This window comes from Lipotes vexillifer, unplaced genomic scaffold (genome assembly GCF_000442215.2).
Source record: "Lipotes vexillifer unplaced genomic scaffold, Lipotes_vexillifer_v1.1 scaffold777, whole genome shotgun sequence".
NCBI classification, from domain to species: Eukaryota; Metazoa; Chordata; class Mammalia; order Artiodactyla; family Lipotidae; genus Lipotes; species Lipotes vexillifer.
In genome coordinates, this window is record NW_006784423.1 from 3284272 (window position 1) to 3304923 (window position 20652).

Sequence of the window (20652 nt, forward strand, 5' to 3'; positions counted from 1 at the left end):
CTTTCCCTAATAATAGATATTCAGCAGCGGCATTTGAAAACTCTCCTATTGATTAGCTTAATTCTCTCTCTGAGCCTCATTTCCTTAATGTTATAAAGTAGATGATTAACACAACTCATAGGGTTGTGTGAGAATTCTATCACATGTGTTAATGTAATTTAGAAGATGAGCAGATTTTCTGGGACATAGGAATGTGCTTGATAAATGCTAGCTATTACCATATCTGTGTACTATTACTTCAATTTTGTTAATTGAGTTATATATCTCTTCCCAAGTCCACAAAAACTTGCCTGAAAATAACAATTTTTTCAGCCATCATTTTAATTTCTGAAATATTCCCCAATACAAATGGGTAGAAATATTGATATTAGTGTATTAATTTCCTATAGGTGCTTCAGCAAATTCCCACAGGCTTAGTGACAACACAAGATGAATTTATTCTCTTATAGCTCTGGAGGTCAGAAGTCTAAAACCAAGATGCCACTTTTAAACTCAGCAATTTATTTGAATCTGCTTTGAGAAAGCTAAGTTAAAGAAATAATCAGAAATGAAAAGAAACTTATGCATAATGATACTTATTGTAGCATTATGTATAACAGTAAAGAAATAAGAGAAATTAAGGAACATCTATATGATGGAATATTGTAATCTATTAATAATCATTAAATCATGTTTTCAAAAAATATTTAATAACCCAGAATAAAGCTCACAAAACAAAGCTTAAGTGAGAAAAATGTAGCTTGATAGCTGAAAAGTAAAGACAAAGTCCTCCATATGATGGTATTAGGAGGTAGAGCCTTTGGGAGGTAATTAGGTCATAAGGGTAGAGACTTCATGAATGGGATTGGTGCTCTTATAAAAGGGATACACTGTGAGGATACAGTGAGAGGACGGCAGTCTGCAAGCCAGAAGAGAGCCCTCACCTGAACCTGACCATGCTGGCACCCGATCTCTGACTTCCAGCCTCCAGAATTGTGAGAAATAAATTTGTTGTTTATTAAAAAACAAAACAAGATGACAGCTGGTCTGCCCTCCTCTGGAGGCTCCATTGCCTTGCCTTTTCAGTTCCAAGAGTTCGCCTGCATGCCTTGATTCTCGACCCTTTCCTTGCAATACTCCAACTTTTTCTTCCATCTTCTCATGTCCTGCTGCTGACCCAGAGCCTCTGGTCTCCTCAGTAAAGACCATGTGATGGCATCATTCCCAGTCAGATGCGCCATGATAAACTCCCCATTTCAAGACCCTTAATTCAATCACATCTGTTAAGTCATTTACCATGTAAAGCACCTGCCCATGGGTTCTGGGGATTAGGATATGGACCTCCTAATGTCTATGTGGGACATCTTTGGGGGACCATCATTCCCCAACCACCATGAGTACTGTTTGTGGTCTAATTCTACAGAAGTTCTCCAGTCGTAGCTATAGAATTTATTTGCTATCATTCTCACCACATGCTACTCCTTGTCATAGGTTTTGCTCATAGAAGTTTTTATCCTCTATTATCCTAACTTGTTTTGATTTTAATAAAAAATGGGATGTTCAAGATTTAAATATCACTCATTATACTCCTGTTTTGAAAAGTTAACTCTCACTGATATTTTTTTTTTCCTAAGAGAAATAATTAGGGCCACATAAAAGCTTTTTTTAAGTAAAAAAAGAAAAAGAAAAAAAAAGGCAAAATTTATCTTCCTCATAGATAATATAAAATCTATTTTAGAATGGATCTTTCCACTGGACATATCAATGTTTCTTTTTAAAATTGTAATTCCCTGTGTTCGCTGGATTTCCCAGCTGCCTCCTATTCTACTTAGAGTCTGGTATTTTATACAGTAAAGGAAGGACCTAATGGATTATCAAGGAAAATGTGCTCACAGCTTTCATAAATTCAAACAGAAAGGTACCCTTACTGCTATGATTATCTGTCTTTCTGGATTCTTTTCATAATTATGGTTCTATATTTTTAATACACACTTTCTTATTTGATTTTTTACTCCATAGTTTAGTGTCAGTATTATTTTACTATATATTCTTTGGATACTTTTCACCAGGAAACTAAGGTGATAATATGAGCCAGTTGAGGAGAGAGAGATGAATTTTGTGAAGTGAGTGAATCCCAAGAACAGAGAACTCCCCAAACTCTTGATGGTTTATGCACTGTGTTTACCTACTGGTCATACCCCGTCACTTTCCAAGTGATGAGTCTGTTAGTAAAACTGCAAGAAATGTGGATTGAAGAAAACCTGTATTTCCCACTGCAGACTCTAGCTGATCAGAATGGATTCTTTGTCATCACACAGTGTGGACAAACCAGGATGTAACCTCCTGTGGGTATCTAAGTACTTGTGGTATTTATTGTTTGTGCCCACGGTGGAATCCTTCTGCTTAACATCTTAAAACCAGCATATTTTAAGTTCAGAAATAGATTCTGTATTTGTTAACGATGGAAAGGATCCAACTGTGTTATTGTGATCGAGGTTCTATAAAAACGGCAAAAATTGTCTTCGACTTGTTAGTGCATAGGGGGCATTCTGAGAATGGAGGTAGGTCAAAAAATTTACTGTGCATTTGAAACAGACCCTCCTTCTTTCTCTTTCTTTACCAAGTAAAAATAAGCCTATTATAGGAAAATAATACAAACTTAACAGTATTTGAAATATCATCATCTCTATTTTCCAGGTAAGACAACCAAGTCTCAAAAGGAGTGAAACATGTGCCAGTTTTCACGTGTGGGATGTGGCAGAGATAGGCTTGCAGCTTGGTGGTCCTGACTTCAGACATAGAGTATTTTAGCACCGCATTGCATCTCCTTTTCCTTTTTTACTCTCCCCATCCCTTCCTTTCTCATTTTTAAACTATTTTATAGCACTAGTAATTGTTGATGTTAAGAATTTTTAATACATGCTATTTACAAATTAGGGTCCTGTGCTTTGATTCATTAAATTTCTTCCAGAGTCTATCAAGGGCAGACGTGATTATACACAATCTCCTGGCAGGAAGAGTTCATGGTCCATGTCCTCAGTGTCTCCAAGGCTGATTTCCCTGATGTTCTTTCCATACATTTCTTTATATGTAGACTTCTCACACGTCTCCACATTCAACATGAGCAAGCAAATTCCCACCCACACAGCAGAAGTTCTGTGTACTGAAAATTTAAGGCCAAGGGAGAAAACTAGGACAAAAACAGTCCTAGTTGATGACAAACTTTGGAGATAAGCTGGTTAACTACTTGGATGTTTCCACCCGCAGAGAGGTAAGTTCTGACAGAATAAAGTCCTGGAGAAAAGGAGAATCAGGAGAAGAAAAGGAGAATAGTGAATCTTCAGGCCAAGAAAACAGTCGCCAAGAGTGGGGATTGGACAAAGGAGCCCTGAAACGTTGTTGAAATTGTCAGAAACAAAACAAAACAACAGCAATATAGAAAAAAAATGGCATCACTGGCCCAACAGCATTGTGAAGTAGACAGTCGGTAGCATAAGTTTAATTCAGACGCACCTAAAACTTAGTCGTTTCGAAGTTAATTAAATGTGAGTTTCTGAAAAATATGACTTTGTGTGTTTTTAAGGGAAGTCATGATATCAACAAGTTTATCAGAGTAGTTGGAAAGCAAAGAGAATGGAGGAGTTAACTAGTATGGATTAATTTTATGTAAAGCAAAAGGAAGAGGCAATGCATGGGAAAGCATTTTGTAAGCTTTAAAATACTTTCCACAAACACACACATCATCATTGCGTAATATCTGTGAATAGAAAACTTTAACTATTTAGCCCTCACTTCTGGGTATAATCTACTGTGGAGAGTAGTTACCATCTGCGCGAGATCCCTGAGAGTTTTTTCCTGACAAAGTTTTTCTGTGAAAGTGTTGCATGATAATATATCATTTATTGACATTTAATGTCTATGTAGGTCACCCTACATTGTTGGGAAATTTTGAGAGATTTTCTTTAAGTACAAGCAGAAATTACGATGGAAATCCACTTTATATTTTCATATTTTTCAATGAATAACAGGTGATCATAATTGAATTTTTTAATTCTTTGATTATTTTCTCCAGCATACTCATATTTACTCAAGCCTCATCAGCAGTTATTGTATAATTAAAAGCTTATGAAAAGCAAGCTAATACATAGGGATATAAATTAATTATTACATCTATAAATAGAATACTTTTCCTATTCCCACCCACATTTATCATTTATTTATTTTGTCATTAAAGGTGTACTTATTAAAGGTCAATTTTATGGCATGATAATTTAGAAAATAAAAATGAATGCCTATTTATTGTGGTAGGCAGAATTTTAAAGGTGCTTCCCCCCTCAAACCCCACAGCCCTTCCCCTCCCTCCAAGATTCTCATTCTCTGTTTATTCAATCAAACTCAAAGTTCTGTGAAGGAATTTTGCAAATATGAAAATTTCAAATCAGCTAATCTTAAAATGCAGGGGTTATCCAGGTGGGCCTGATCCAGTCAGGAGAGCCCTTTAATTTAAAGAAAAAAATTAAAAATTAAAAAAAAATTATATATATATATATTTTTAGCACAGCTTGTGGGATCTTAGTTCCCTGACCAGGGATTGAACCCTGGCCCTTGGCAGTGAAAGCGCAGAGTCCTAACCACTGGACCACCAGGGAATTCTCCCAGGGGAGCCCTTGGAAAGTATTAACACTTTTTCCAGCTGATGGACAAGGAAATTAGAGTTTCAGAGCATGAAAGATTCAAAGTGCAGTGGGTAGCTTTGAAGAAGGAGGATGCCACAGGATAAGGAATGTGCGTGGTCTCTAGGGGTTACAGATAAGCTGCAGCTGTTAGCAAAGAAATGAGGTCCTCGGTCCTGTGGATGCAGGGAGCTGAATGGGGTTTGACCAACAACCTAAATGAGCTTGTTCAAGGATTCTTCCTGGGAGCATCCAGGTAAGAACCCAGGCTGGCTGACACCTTGTTTTTGGCTTTATGAGACCTCAAGCAGAGAACCCATCTGAGCCCAACCCCAATTCTAACCTATAGAACTGTGAGCTAACAAGTGAGTATTGTTTTTTTGTTTGTTTGTTTTGCGGTACGCGGGCCTCTCGCTATTGTGGCCTTTCCCGTTGCGGAGCACAGGCCCCGGACGCGCAGGCTCAGCAGCCATGGCTCACGGGCCCAGCCACTCCACGGTATGTGGGATCTTCCCGGACCTGGGCACGAACCCGCAACCCCTGCATCAGCAGGCGGACTCTCAACCACTGAGCCACCAGGGAAGCCCTTAAAGTTAGAGGGTTTTTTTTTTTTTTTTTTTGCGGTAAGCTGTCCTCTCCCTGTTGTGGCCCCTCCCACTGCAGAGTACAGGCTCCAGACGCGTAGGCCCAGCGGCCATGGCTCACGGGCCCAGCTGCTCCGCAGCGTGTGGGATCTTCCCGGACCGGGGCACGAACCCGTGTCCCCTGCATCGGCAGGCAGACTCTCAACCACTGCACCACCAGGGAAGCCCATGAGTATTGCTTTGTGCTGTCAAATTTGTGGTAACTTGTTACACAGCAACAAATACTAATAATTTATTAAATGCCAGCTACATGGTAGGATACTTGACAATGCAGCTTTTCATCCTGCCTGGTGAAGTAGGAAGTACTGGGTCCAGTTTACCAAGAAGCCACAGAGAGAAGTGATTTGCCCCAGGATTTGGAAGTAGAGCCAACACTCTATGTTAGATTATTAACTTTTATTTGAGACCTTTTTTCCACATTTGACTCTTTATTGTATAAAGTATACACATGATATTTTATTATGATTTTTTCTTATTATTTTGTGCTTTATTGGACCACTCCAGTCACATAATGATAGCTAGAGCAGATGCCAAGTCTTTACTTTCCAGTAGTTTTCAGTAATTAAAACTGATCTTTTCAATTTTTTTCAGTTTTAATTTATTTTTAATTAATTTTTATTGGAGTATAGTTGATTTATAATATTGTGTTAGTTTCAGGTGTACCATAAAGTGAATCTGTTATATATGTATACATATATCCACTCTTTTAGATTCTTTTCCCATATAGGTCATTACAGAGTACTGAGTAGAGTTCCCTGTGCTATACGGTAGGTCTTTATTAGTTATATATAGTTATATATGTTTATGTGTCAGTTCCAATCTCCCAGTTTATCCCTTCCCTCCCTTTCCCCTTGGTAACCATAAGTTTGTATTCTACATCTGTGACTCAACTTGTTTTGTAAATATATTCGTTTGTATCATTTTTTAAGATTCCACATATAAGCAATATCATATGGTATTTGTCTTTCTGTGTCTGACTTACTTCACTCAGTATGACAATCTCCAGGTCCATCCATGTCGCTGCAAATGGCATTATTTCATTCTTTTTTATGGCTGAGTAATAGTCCATTTTATATATGTACCACATCTTCTTTTTCCATTCCTTTGTAGATGGACACTTAGGTTGCTTCCATGTCCTGGCTATACAAAACTGATTGTCTTTAGTATAAAACTTACAAGTCAAATCCAATTCAGAGCAACTCCCCTTGCCCAACACAGGCTGGACTTACAGCCTGATGAGCCCAGAGCTGAATGGGCGTGTGGCACTGGTACTCCTGCCCTTACTTCTCTGCTTGGTTTTGTACACTTTACTGGTGGGGTTGTTTAAAGAGCTGGGTAGAAAGACAGCAAGCTCCTTTCTGAATTATTGTGATTCCCTCTGTGTTGGTTTTGATGATTCTCTAGCTAATAACTTTCCATTCATACTCTTCAGGAGAAGATGTCTAAAAGCAGAGTGGTGTAGAGTAGAAACTTTGGAGACTTCTGCCAGGACCTCATCCTGTAGAGTCTCTGGTTGGGACTCTTCAAGCCCTCCTCTACTTCCCTTGTCAGGACTTCTCCACTTCAGTTTTGCTGTTGGGGTCCCTTGCTTGGAGCCTATTCTCTGGGACATATTTATGGCAAAGCTCTTGAAGGTAGGGATTTTCTGCGGTGTCCACAGCAACTAACACAATCTCACCATACCCAGAGTTGGGTCTGTAGACAGTTGTCATTGCTACCCCATACTTGTCCCTACCATCTGTTTCCAGTTTTCTCCTTGATGAGATAGGCATAGGGGCTGATGAGCAAATCTGTTGCTTAAGGTGGCATCCCAGAAGGGAAGGCGTGGCTGGCCACTGCTTCTTGTGGGCCTTCATCCATGGGTGATGCTCTGCTTGCTCTTTCATTTGCTCCATAATATAAACACTTTAATCCCCACACAGCCTTGGACACTGACGATCCTCAGGAATCCTTATCCCTTTACCTTCCCCACTTTCTACATACAGATTGGGAGAGCTGGCTAATGATAGTAGGAACAGTTCTGCCACCTCTTGGCAAGGCAGTATCTTGTACCGGTTACTGATAGCAGGCCTTAGAATATGGACGATGCAGTGATACGTGTTTTCAGCTGACTGCACCAACCCTAGAGTCTGGGACAAAAGTCCCACTAGGCATTCATTACATGATTCTGAAACATTCTGTCATAGCTCAACCTATAAAAGACGAAAAGGGGAGAAGTGACTTGCCTAAATGTTATATCACACTTTGGACTTAAACAGTTACTCTTTGTTTATGATTTAGTTTGCCTGAGGCTTGACAGTAATAAAAGAATATACAAGAGAATTAATATGAGTATAATATGATCTGTATGTCAGTTGTCATCTGTGAGTTCTGCATTATATGATCTTTGGAAATGTATTTTGAATTTTGATTTAAGTATTTGAATAAACAATTCAATCTGGGAATCGGAGTATAACAGTATTTAAGAGAAAGACAGGTGACTATGTTTAGTGTGGCTAGTTTTGAAGTTATTCTGTCTTGTTGAAAAAATATGAACTGATGGTGTCATTAGAAACTTGAAAGTTTTGGAGGAAAACACATGAAGGGACTCACTAAAGAATGCTAATTCCTAAGTTATGTATAACTCCAGAAGAACTTACCATGTCCCTATTCAAGTGACAAATTTGTAGGAAGCTGGCCAAGGAGGGAGATGGGGGAGAAATCCATGGCCTGTGACAGGGCAATCCTAGATTGACTGTGAGACCAGAAACCTAACAAAAAACAAGGGAGCACACTGGAATTGAGAGCCATGTGAAAGTTAAGCTGAAATCTCTAGGGCTGTCAGAGTGGAAGGTGAAAGAGTACCGATAAAACTGGAGACGTCCTGAAGGGAAGAGTTATTAGTTCAAGATGGCACATAAATTAGAGGTCTTTCAGGTTGGGAGATAATGAACACGCATAGGAAATATGTCGTTATTATATTCTATTTTTTGAGTGCTGTGCTGGCATTGGATTCCAGTTTATGTTAATCAGGATGGATAAAACACCAATTAAATCCAAAGAACTATAGCCAATTTAGTTACACAGACCAGAAAGGGGAACAATATGCAGTGACAAATAGTAAATGAGGTGATACTATTTGCTGTTTTTTTACCCTATTTGTTTTTCTCAAAATAAATCTTCAAGTGAGAGAATCTTGTTCAGTTATTAATTCAATAAAAATCTGCTGATTTTCTGTTATGTGGCTAACATAGTACTAGGCACTGGGAAAACAGATGTAATGAGCCTTATATGTTATCCTTATAGAAGTAACTGTTTAGCGAAGGAAACAGATGTGAAAAACAATAATGAAAACACTATGCAATAATACTCAGCAATGGACATCCATTGCTCTGTTGTCCATCAAACTTTCTTATGAGAATAGTATTTTATTCTGATGAGGGAACACTGTCTCTGACCGTCTTCTCTCCATGGTCTCCATACCTCAATTATGATACCTGGCTCAGAACCCAAACTTGACCACTCAGAGTCAAAACTTTTCTCTTTGTGAGGAAGAGGCTCAGCCCCTGCAGGTGGCAAAGCTGGAGTTGTTAAGAATCAACCATTTCATTGAGTGGAAGACCACAGGCTGTTGTAAGGAATCATGACTCCAATAGTCTAGCTGACACTGGGAGGTAAAAGAACCAACGCTGGTTCCATCTCTAGATGGGCATCCCTGAGATTCAGGTAGCCTCTCACCTTTGCTTCAGTGTTTTTTAAGAAAAAAAAAAAATGTATATATATATATATATATATATATATATATATATACATACATATTTTTTTTTATGTTTTTTAAGAAAAAAAAAAAATGTATATATATATATATATATATATATATATATATATACATACATATTTTATTTTATTAAGCTAATTCCAGTTTAGTTTTTAGATCAACTGTAAAAGGAAAGACCTGACTGCATTTCTATAAAGTTATTATTTGGACAAGCATGATCAAAGTTGTAATATGTAGCATATGGATAATAGGATAGTACAAAGGAAATGAGAATCATGGCTCGCAGTGAAGCATGTCTAGCAAGTATCATTCTCCTAAGGACCCTGACAACAACTTGTTTTGTACCATGTATAGAAGGACAATGGTTGGGACTATTCCATCCATCCTGTAAAGTTGTTATCAGGGACTGAGGGGTTTGGTATAGCAGAAAAGCAAGAAGCTTTCGGTCACAGTGAAAAGTAACAACAAGAACCGATATTATAAGAGAAAACACACACACCCCTCAAATGATTAAAAAGAGAGAAAGACAGAGAAAGTAAAAAAAGGAGAAAAAAGGAAATGGCTGGATGACACTGGATGGTGGAATGAAGATTTAAAAATCTGTACAAAGCAGTAGGAAATAACAAGAAATGAGAATAAGTCATAGAAGGTGAGGTCAAAGTGAAGTGGGATGAAAATTATCATGTTGTTGATGGACAGACCCCTGGTCCCTCCAATTTTGGGCCCAATATGAGCAGTGATCTTTAAAAAAAAAATGAAAAAGACTCAAGATGAGAAATTCAGCCTTTAAAATGTATTTTAAAGTGAAAAGACAGAAATGTTAGAGGTATTTTGGAGATGATAGACCTTTCAGTTCATAGAAACTGGGAAACTACTTTCCTCAAAGATTTCAGTTGCTATAGCTTTTGAGATTCAGCATATTTAGAATGTTCTTCGTTTCTAGATTCCTACTTCTTAGCTTTAAACTTATTCTCGGAGTCAGCAGTTGTAGTTTTGTGTAAAATGCAGCATCTAAAACCAGAAAAGAACACTCTAAATAGACTGCCCTTTGAAATATCACCTTGTCCTGGGCACTAACAGTTAATACTTTATTTCAATAGGAAGAGACATTGGCCTATGGCATTGAGAAGCCCATGCTATGAAAGATGCAAAATAAGGTTGACAGTATAACGGCACTTTGCTTATAAATTCAGGCAAAACACTTTTCTCTTTAGGAAAGCAAGAACTGAGAGAGCAGGGATTTTTGCACTGTTTGTAAAACATTCTTAAACTCATGTTTACTACCAAAGTGATAGAAAATAATAACAGTATTAAAAGAATGATTATAAAAGTCATTGTTGAAGACAATGTAAAAATTGATTTCATGTTAATTATAAAAGTCATTGTTGACAATATAAAAATTGATTTCATGTTAATTACCCTGAGGACCTTTATTCAAACATTTAATAGAACATTTTGTTACTGTTAGGCACTAAAACTAGAAGTTGAGATGTTCTTAACTAGTCATTACGTAAAACTTGTGTTTTGGTCAAGTTTTTATAACAGAGGTGAGCAAACTTTCTTCCTTGAAAGGCCAGATAGTGAATATTTGCTGCCATATGGTCTCTCCCACAACTGCTCAACTCTGCCATGTGGTACAAAAGCAGCCATGGACAAGACATAAATAAATGAGCATGGCTGTGTTCCAATAAAACTTTATTTACAAAATCAGGTGGTGCTCTAGATCTGACCCACAGGCTATATCTTGCCGACCTCTGCTTTACAATAGCAAAGAGAAACATAGCCTTTATAATTAAACTTCTCCCTATCTTCTTTCAATTGATGGTATTTAATAACAGCACAAAATAGAGGCCACAGTGAGGCAGTAGAAAAAGGGACAGCGTGAGAAAAAGCCAAATAATTTTGCCAAGTGTCCCGGACAGTCCGGAAGAATGTGGGTGATATTGCAAAGAACACTCAGTTATAAATATTAAGCGCTGGCATGTTTCTGAAGAGAGATGTGCCTGGCATTCTGACAGTCCTCAGTTCACTACTGGGGAAGCAGACCAGCCTCGAAAGCCCAAGTCGGGAAGTAGCCATATATGCCCGCTGCTCCTTGCATCTGTCTCTCCATTAAGAATTTTCCTACCCTCTAGTGCATTGCTAAAGTCTGCAAATGTAACTGTAATCCAGTCAAATTTAACATCCTTTTCTAATATTTTGTATTTGGGTTTAGGCCTTCTGCAAGTTGGAGAAAGCCAAATGTATGCCTTTCAATAGTATTCTGTTGGCTTTTAGTTTGTATGGGAGTGAAATGAGTTTAAAAATAAACAAGAAATAAGGAAATGGTAGACAAAGGACTTTATGAACTACTAAGCCTGATTATACTTTTAAGATCTTGAAAGAAATACTCTGTTTATAACTGAGACTTGACTGTGCCTGACTCACTAATTTAGGGACTGGCTCCAATAAAATAAAAGATAAAACAAATTTATTTTTTTTAAATGCTAATGAATGTGATTAATACATTTTAATCAGAGCAGCTGGACTCTTTGTGCAGTTACTCTTTTGGCAGGAGCATAAGTAATCCATTGAAAATTTATGTATCGCATATTTAAACATGAAAACTACTACAGTGAGAACCACTCAGAAAATGCAGAATTGGAAAAAGCTTCATTCAAAAGTCTGTTAAAGAGAAACAAGATATGTATTAGAGTTGACTGAAGTGTAATTAATAATAACTCTTAAGAATTGTAAACTAGTGTTATAAAAGCAACCTGTGTATATCCTAATGGGTTAAAGTCTGCATGAGTGAAGTGTTCAAGATGGAATAGGGCCAAGCAGAGAAGCAAGGGTAAGACCTGCTGTAAAGCCACAGTGAGTGTGGACAGAGGGAGGAGGACATTTGCCCTGGAGAAGTTAGCACAGAGATGAGTCCAAACAAGACACTACAGGAGAAATGTCAGAACCAGCTCTGGTTAAAGGATTATGGTGGGTGAAAATTGTGAGTGACCCGAGCCCACTTTTAACACCTTTTCAAGCTACTGTGGCATCTCTTTTCATAAGTCTTCACTATGTCATTTATTAATTTATTCTCTCATGTTGGAAACATGCATTAACTTCTTTCTCAGTGATAGTTGTCATAGCTACCATGACTTGGAGAGTAGCAACCAAGACCGGATGGCAATACCAATGGGCTGGTTCAGACAAGCGTATCCAGAATCTTCGCTTGAAGATCAGTTGTGCTCCTCCTCGTGTGCCAGCATATCTGGGTTTGGTTAGAAAGGGCTTTGTGTGTCAGATCACATGGCAAAGAATTCATCATATGGGAAGAGAAAGTTTGGGTACATTAAGAGAAAGCAAAGACCAAGGGCCTGGAAACAAAGAAGAGAGAGGAAGTATCCCCAGGGCCTTTGTTTTTTGTTACATCAAGTTGGGCTATTGTCCTCACAACTGAGACTGAAATGAAGCTAAGGAAAATATGTTTTAAAACTTTGTGAAAAAACACTAATGGAAGCTATCGAAGAAGAACTAAACAAAAAACCCATAAAAATTCTTTTTGAAAACATGCTATAGCAGGCGCAAAAACCTTGCACTTTTTGTGAAATATCTTTCTGTCTCGTAGTGAAAATACAGCTTTTATGTGGATTCAGGATTGCCATAGGAAAGATATACTTGTAGACTTTAATATGATTTGAGAAAAAGTGGAGTCATTATATGACAACTTAAAGCAAAAGGAAGGTGAAGAATCTAAAACTGGAGAACTTAATGCCAGTAAAGGATGGTTTGATAATTTTAGAGAGAGGTTTGGCTTTTAAAATGTCAAGATAACAGGGTAAGCAGCTTCTCCTGACCAAGAAGCAGCAGACGAGTCCCCAGATGCCATTAAGAAAACCATTGAGGAGACAGAATATCTTGTCTGAACAGGATTTTAATGCAGACAAACATACCCTATTCTGAAAAACAAATGTCACAAAGGATATTTATTAGTAAGAGAAGCAAACATCAGGATTTAAGGCAAGAAGGGTCAGGCCAGCTCTGCTGTTTTGTGCAAATGTGGTTTTATGATCAGGACAGCAGCTAAGCTCTGAGGCTTGAAGGGAAAAGATAGACACCAGCTACCAGTCTCTTGGTCGTACAAGAATGACTGGACAATGAGAACCGTTTCTCTGGATTGGTTCCATAGATGATTGGTCCTTGAAGTCAGGAAGCACGTTGCCAGGAAGGGACTGCCTTTAAAGTTCTTTTGATATTGGACAATGCCTCTGGCTACCCAGAACCCAATGAGATCAACACCAAAAGTGTTGAAGTGGTCTACTTGCCCCCAAACACAAGATCTCTAATTCAGTCTCTATATCAGTGGGTCAGAAGGACCTTTAAGTCTCATTACACACAGTACTCTATGGAAAGGATTGTCAGTGCTATGGAAGAGAACGCCTATGGAAAGAACATCATGAAAGTCTGGAAGGATTAGACCAGTGAGGATGCCATTGTTGTTATAGAAAAAGCCATGAGAGCCGTCAAGCCTGAAACAATCAATTGCTGCTGGAGAAAACTGTGTCCAGATGCTGTGCATGACTTCTTCAGGTTCACAAAAAAGTCAATCAAGGAAATCATGAAAGAACTTGGCTCTCCCACCTCACAGGCACAGCCCTGATGCCTGGCTGGAGCACCAAGAGACTGTCATCCACACGGCTCAGAATAAAAGGAGAAAAAAAAGAAAAAAGAAGATAAATAAAATAAAGTTCTTAAAATAAAAAACAATTATTAAAAAAAAATTTGTAGAGTAATAAAAAAAAGAAAGAAAGAAGAGAGCAAACAAACCGAAAAACAAATCCGCCACTGATAACAAGTGCTAAAAACTATATTAAAAAAAAAACCCCAAAACAAACAAAAAAACCCAGACAGACAGAACCCTAGGACAAATGGTAAAAGCAAAGCTATACAAACAAAATCACACACAGAAGCATACACATGCACACTCACAAAAAGGGAAAAAATATATATCGTTGCTCCCAAAGTCCACCTCCTCAGTTTGGGATGATTTGTTGTCTATTCAGGTTTTCCACAGATGCAGGGTACATCAAGTTGATTGTGGGGATTTAATCCACTGCTCCTGAGGCTGCTGGGAGAAATTTCCCTTTCTCTTCTTTGTTTGCACAGCTCCTGGGGTTCAGCTTTGGATTTGGACCCGCCTCTGTGTGTAGATCACCTGAGGGCATCTGTTCTTCGCTCAGACAGGACGGGGTAAAAGGAGCCATTGATTCAGGGGCTCTGGCTCACTCAGGCCAGGGGTAGGGAGGGGTACAGAATGTGGGGCGAGCCTGTGACAGCAGAGGCCATCGTGACGTTGCACCAGCATGAGGCGTGCCGTGTGTTCTCCTGGGGAAGTTGTCCCTGGATCATGGGACGCTGGCAGTGGCCGGCTGCACAGGCTACCCAAAGCAATATACAGATTCAGTGTAATCTCTACCAAACTACGAGTGGCATTTTACACAGAACTAGAACAAAAAATTTCACAATTTGTATGGAAACACAAAAGACTCCGAATATCCAAAGCAATCTTGAGAACGAAAAACGGAGCTGGAGGAATCAGGCTCCCTGACTTCAGACTATACTACAAAGCTACAGTAATCAAGACAGTATGGTACTGGCACAAAAACAGAAATATAGATCAATGGAACAGGATAGAAAGCCCAGAGATAGACCCACACACATATGGTCACCTTATCTTTGATAAAGGAAGCAAGAATATACAGTGGAGAAAAGACAGCCTCTTCAATAAGTGATGCTGGGAAAACTGGACAGCTACATGTAAAAGAATGAAATTAGAACACTCCCTAACACCATACACAAAAATAAACTCAAAATGGATTAAAGACCTAAATGTAAGGCCAGACACTATCAAACTCTTAGAGGAAAACATAGTCAGAACCTTCTATGACATAAATCACAGCAAAATCCTTTTTGACTCACCTCCTAGAGAAATGGAAATAAAAACAAAAATAAACAAATGGGAATAATGAAACTTCAAAGCTTTTGCACAGCAAAGGAAACCATAAACAATATGAAAAGACAACCCTCAGAATGGGAGAAAATATTTGCAAATGAAGCAACTGACAAAGGATTAATCTCCAAAATTTATAAGCAGTTCATGCAGCTGAATATCAAAACAACAAACAACCCAATCCAAAAATGAGCAGACAACCTAAATAGACATTTCTCCAAAGAAGATATACAGATTACCAACAAACACATGAAAGAATGCTCGACATCATTAATCATTAGAGAAATGCAAAACAAAACTACAATGAGATATCATCTCACACCTGTCAGAATGGCCATGATCAAAAAATCTACAAACAATAAATGCTGGAGAGGGTGTGGAGAAAAGGGAACACTCTTGCACTGCTGGTGGGAATGTGAATTGGTTCAGCCACTATGGAGAACAGTATGGAGGTTCCTTAAAAAACTACAAATAGAACTACCATATGACCCAGCAATCCCACTACTAGGCATATACCCTGAGAAAACCAGAATTCAGAAAGAGTCATGTACCAAAATGTTCATTGCAGCTCTATTTACAATAGCCAGGATAAGTGTCCATCAACAGATGAATGGATAAAGAAGATGTGGCACATATATAGAATGGAATATTATTCAGCCATAAAAAGAAACAAAATTGAGTTATTTGTAGTGAGGTGGATGGACCTAGAGTCTGTCATACACAGTGAAGTAAGTCAGAAAGAGGAAAACAAATACCATATGTTAACACATATATATGGAATCTAAAAAAAAAAAAAGGTCATGAAGAGCCTATGGGCAAGACAGGAATAAAGATGCAGACCTACTAGAAAATGGACTTGGGGATACGGGGAGGAGGAAGGGTAAGCTGGGACAAAGTGAGACAGTGGTGTGAACATATATACACAACCAAATGTAAAACAGATAGCTAGTGGGAAGCAGCCGCATAGCACAGGGAGATCAGCTCAGTGCTTTGTGACCACCTAGAGGGGTGGGATAGGGAGGGCAGGAGGGAGGGAGACACAAGAGGGAAGAGATATGGGGATATATATATATATATATATGTATAACTGATTCACTTTGTTATACAGCAGAAACTGACACACCATTGTAAAGCAATTATACTCCAATAAAGATGCTAAAAAAAAAGAAGAAGAGCAGCAAAATAAATTAAAAAAAAAAAGGAAATCATGAAAGAGAATGTGGGCCACAGGCAAAAAAAGGTGGAAGGTAAAGGGTTTCAAGATATGGATCTTGGAGAAAGTCAAGAGCTAATAGACCCCCACACACACAGAAGATGACTTGATGGAGATGAGGACTTTGAAACCAGTGCCAGGGGATGAGATAAAAGACAGAAGAAGAAGCAGCTCCAGGAAACAAGTTGACATCAGACAATATGGCAGAAGGGTTCTGATTATTATTCAAGACTGCTTTTGACTTCGTTTACAATGTGGACCCTTCTATGATATGAGCATTGAAACTGAAGTAAATGATGGAAGCAGGATTGGTAGCCTGTAGAAACATTTTTAGAGAAATGAAAATGCAAAAAGTCAGACAGAAATTATGATGTATTTCAGTGATGTTCACCAAGTGTGCCTGCCTCTCCTGCCTCACTCACACCCTCCTCCACCTCTGCCACCCCGAGACAGCAAGGCCAACCCCTCCTCTTCAGCTTTCTCCTCAGCCTACTCAACGTGAACACAATGAGGATGAAGACATAACCAAATTCTTAAGTAATCTTCCAGTTCTGAACCTACTGAGAGAAGTCAAAAGATAAGTTAGATGGAAATAGGGTACTACTTTGGAGAATGTACCTTCAAGTATGAAAAACAATGAGCTTCCTAATTACCCCAGTAAAAGACAGACTTTGTGCCCTCAGTCACTAATAGTGCAGGACAACTGTAAATTCCCCTCATGGGGCAAAACTGGCATCTATGAAATATATGGCTGAGGCAGCAGACCAGGTTGTGTACTCACCACAATCAGGTAGATCATAAAGAGAGAAGAGGCTGCAGTGCATAAGCCCACCTCATTTCTCAAAGTCATCAAATAGATCATTCCACGCTAAGACATGGAGTAGGGATCTGCACATAACCAGGGGCATTTAGAGAAAATATCTCATCTTGGAAATCACAAGAGAAGACAAAGTATTCTAACCCCAGGAAGTTGCTCGTACCCATGGCCACATTCTAGACCTGCAAAAGCATGGAACTGCCAAATTTTGGAAATCTTAAATTTGAATACCTCCCTCTCAGTTCACTGATTTCTACCCTTTCAGACATCTCACTGCATACATGTCAGTCACTTGAATCCTCCACTATCTTGCTGGGCCACCAACCCCTATTGCTCTAACTCACTTCCTTCTAAGTCTATAGCACTAAACTAATCACCCAGAACACATGATCCTCTAAACCTTCTTTTCCTTTGTAATTTGGCAGGATGAATTGGAGAATGTAGCTGGAATCAGTTCATGAAAGGACAAAAATGACACAAGGAATTAAATTTTATTGTGTGGGCATTGGGGAAACCTTTGCAAGTTTTTGTGTTGGGGAGTGACAAACTTTCACTCATGTTACTGAACTGATGGAAGTCTAAAATAAAGACGGAAAAGGCAGAATGTTGAAATCTGTGGAAGTGGATGGGAGGCAATGTATAGATAAAATGGAGATGAAGTAGACCTGAACAGAAGCTATGGGTAGGGCAGTGGTGAAAAGAACACAGAATGAGAAACTACAGAGTCAATAGGACCTGGATATGGAGTGAACTTGAGAGTAGGAGATATCAAAGATGACCACTAGTGTCTATGATAGTACCTACCACATGAGCACTAACACGAATGTGTGTTGAATGTGATAAAGTATTTGTAATCAGTAGTTTACAGGAGTCAATTAACATTGACAGCCTCCAGAACAAATGCAGCCTCCAGAAACAAATGCAGCCTTGCAGACATGTTGATTTAGCTCATTGACACCAGGCCAGACTTCTAATTTGTCAAACTTTAAAATAATAAACTTGTGTTGTTTTAATCCAGTTGCTTTGTGGTAATTTTATGCAGCAGCAATATAAAATGAACACAACTGTATAACAAGAAATTAGACACAGCTGAAAATTGAATTTATGTATTGGAAGGTTGATTTGAGGCAAACATTCTAAGAACGATAGATAAAACAAATATAAATCCTGATCCATAATGGAAAAACCGCAGGTCATCAAAGACTGAGTGTGCCATTCGTAAGTATTTAACAAAAGATCACTAAGGGATGGGCTATTTAAAAAAATGAAAAGAAAACTGACCACAGAAGCAAGACATTGGATACCAAAAGAAAACGCTCAGAAAGAAATTGGTAAACCTGTAGATAATTTTAAATAAATAACATTAAAAATAACGTAACAAATAAAGATATCTGGAAATTACCATGCAGTTAGTGTTCTAAAATCTTTTTGTAGTTCAGGATCTGGAAATAAGTAATCAAAAGTCTATAAATATGAGTTCAAAATTTATGGGAAACAACGAAAACGTTATATATATGGTGTATATATAATATGTTACTTTTTCACTTATTTGTTTATTCTCTGTATCCCCCTACTAGAATGACAGGAGGACAAATTTTTGATCTTACTTACTTACTACTTACTGTCATATTCCCAAAACTTAGAAGAGGGTATGGAACATTGTAATTGATGGCTACTAATTAGCTAAATAGATTGTATATCTTTCAAACCAGCAAGAAAGGGAGAGAGATAAAATTTAATTTCAAGAGAAGGCAGGAAAAATAAGAAAGAAGGAAAGAAAATGCATGGGGGAAAATGTAAAATCAGATGATAAAAATTCAGAGATTAACACTTGGGTAAAATAAATTCCCAATATACAGTTTAAAAGAGACACCCATAGTGAAGATATCCAGCTGATATACAACAAAAGAAGGCACCTTTTCAGTGGTTGAAATCTATTTTTAAGGTCCAGTTGTTCACTGTGTTTGGCCAGGCGGTATGCCACATTGGTTCTTAATATTTGAATATTTTTCTTGCAGCACACCTAAAGGCTAAAAATGGAAGGGTAGGAAATACTAACCTAAAACATGCAGAAACAGCCATATTAATCTGAGAAGAAACCTGTACATTTTAGCAACGTGATTGTGCAATGCCCAATGATAAAACATCTAATTCTGTAAGAAGACCTAAAAAATCCTGAATCTGAATATAATAATATAGACACAACAGATATAAAGTGTAACATTAGAGAACTGTAAAAAAGAGAAAAGAAAAGTGGACAAAATTACAGTGCAAAGTTTGATTTTGCTAACTTGAATTAGCAAAGTTTAGGTCCTGTAATTTCAGCTCAGCCCCAACTATCTTTAGTAATCATATGTTCATAATTCAGCAACTACATATTACATGGTGAATAACATTTTCCCAAATTTCTCTTTCTCTCAAAATAACAATTTAAAACAGAAACTAAAATTTATTTTGTATGACCTATTACTAATCAAGTTGCATCTACTTTTCTTTCCGAAGACGATCTACTTTTTCTTCAAAATATGTGTACTATTTCATTAAAGATCAGTGTTTTCTTCTCTAAGATGGTGATATGAAGACTCTTAGTACTCAGATGCCAAAAGAACTGAGAAAGTTTCAAAGTAAATATTTCGGCAAATGAGCCATATGTCCCTGGGTTAAAGGACAATGAGAAAGTTTTAATCAGTCATATGGTTTTCAGCACCTATCCTGATAAATGGCAGGTCAAGGAGGGTTGTGTTTAATAGTATATTCCTCAATGAAATGCCACTTTTTCCTCAATGTGTCCTCTGTGTGAGCTAATTAAAATCATGTTTTGCTGCACTGTCAGCACAGCAAGTTGCTGACTTTCTTGTCTCTCCACATGGTACAAAAAACGAATGCTGGCATATGATACACCTGAGCTCGTAAAGTCTCCTTGACATGTAATATAGTGCATGCTTTTTTGCAATCCACACTTATAGCATCTTCCTTCTCCCTTATGCATTATTACCATCCACTTATATTACATGCAGATAGAAGTTAAATAAGTTGAAAAGACATGGCTACTGCTTTGTTGCCCAAATCCAGAGAAACAATTCCTACCTTATTAAACATTCCTGAGTCTCTCAGATGCACTCAATGGAAATTAGGGTGGTGTCACACTGCTGTACATTTTTAACTACTATTAGAAGACTATGCTTGATAAATACCATTTAGTCCCTGAAATCATAAAAGTAATATCTGAAAAGGAATTTCAGTGAGTTAAAGCATATACTATAAATGTGTGTAAAAGCAGCGTTAATAATCACCCCTCCCTTCTCACGTATTTTCCATCTGAACAATGAAACCAATGGTAAGAATTTTTTGTATTTGCTTGCACAATGTTCTTCTTGCAGAAAATACATGGTTAATAAATAAATGGTTTAAGAGTTTGTTGTGATGAAGCTTTCTTGCATCTCATCAAATATGAATATAACTCAATTGACAGACGATTTTCCATTCTACACTGCATCACAAAGACTAATATAATACTTGTGTGAGTCTATGTGATGATCTACAGGGTATAACACCTGAATGATATGGACAGAAAGACACATGA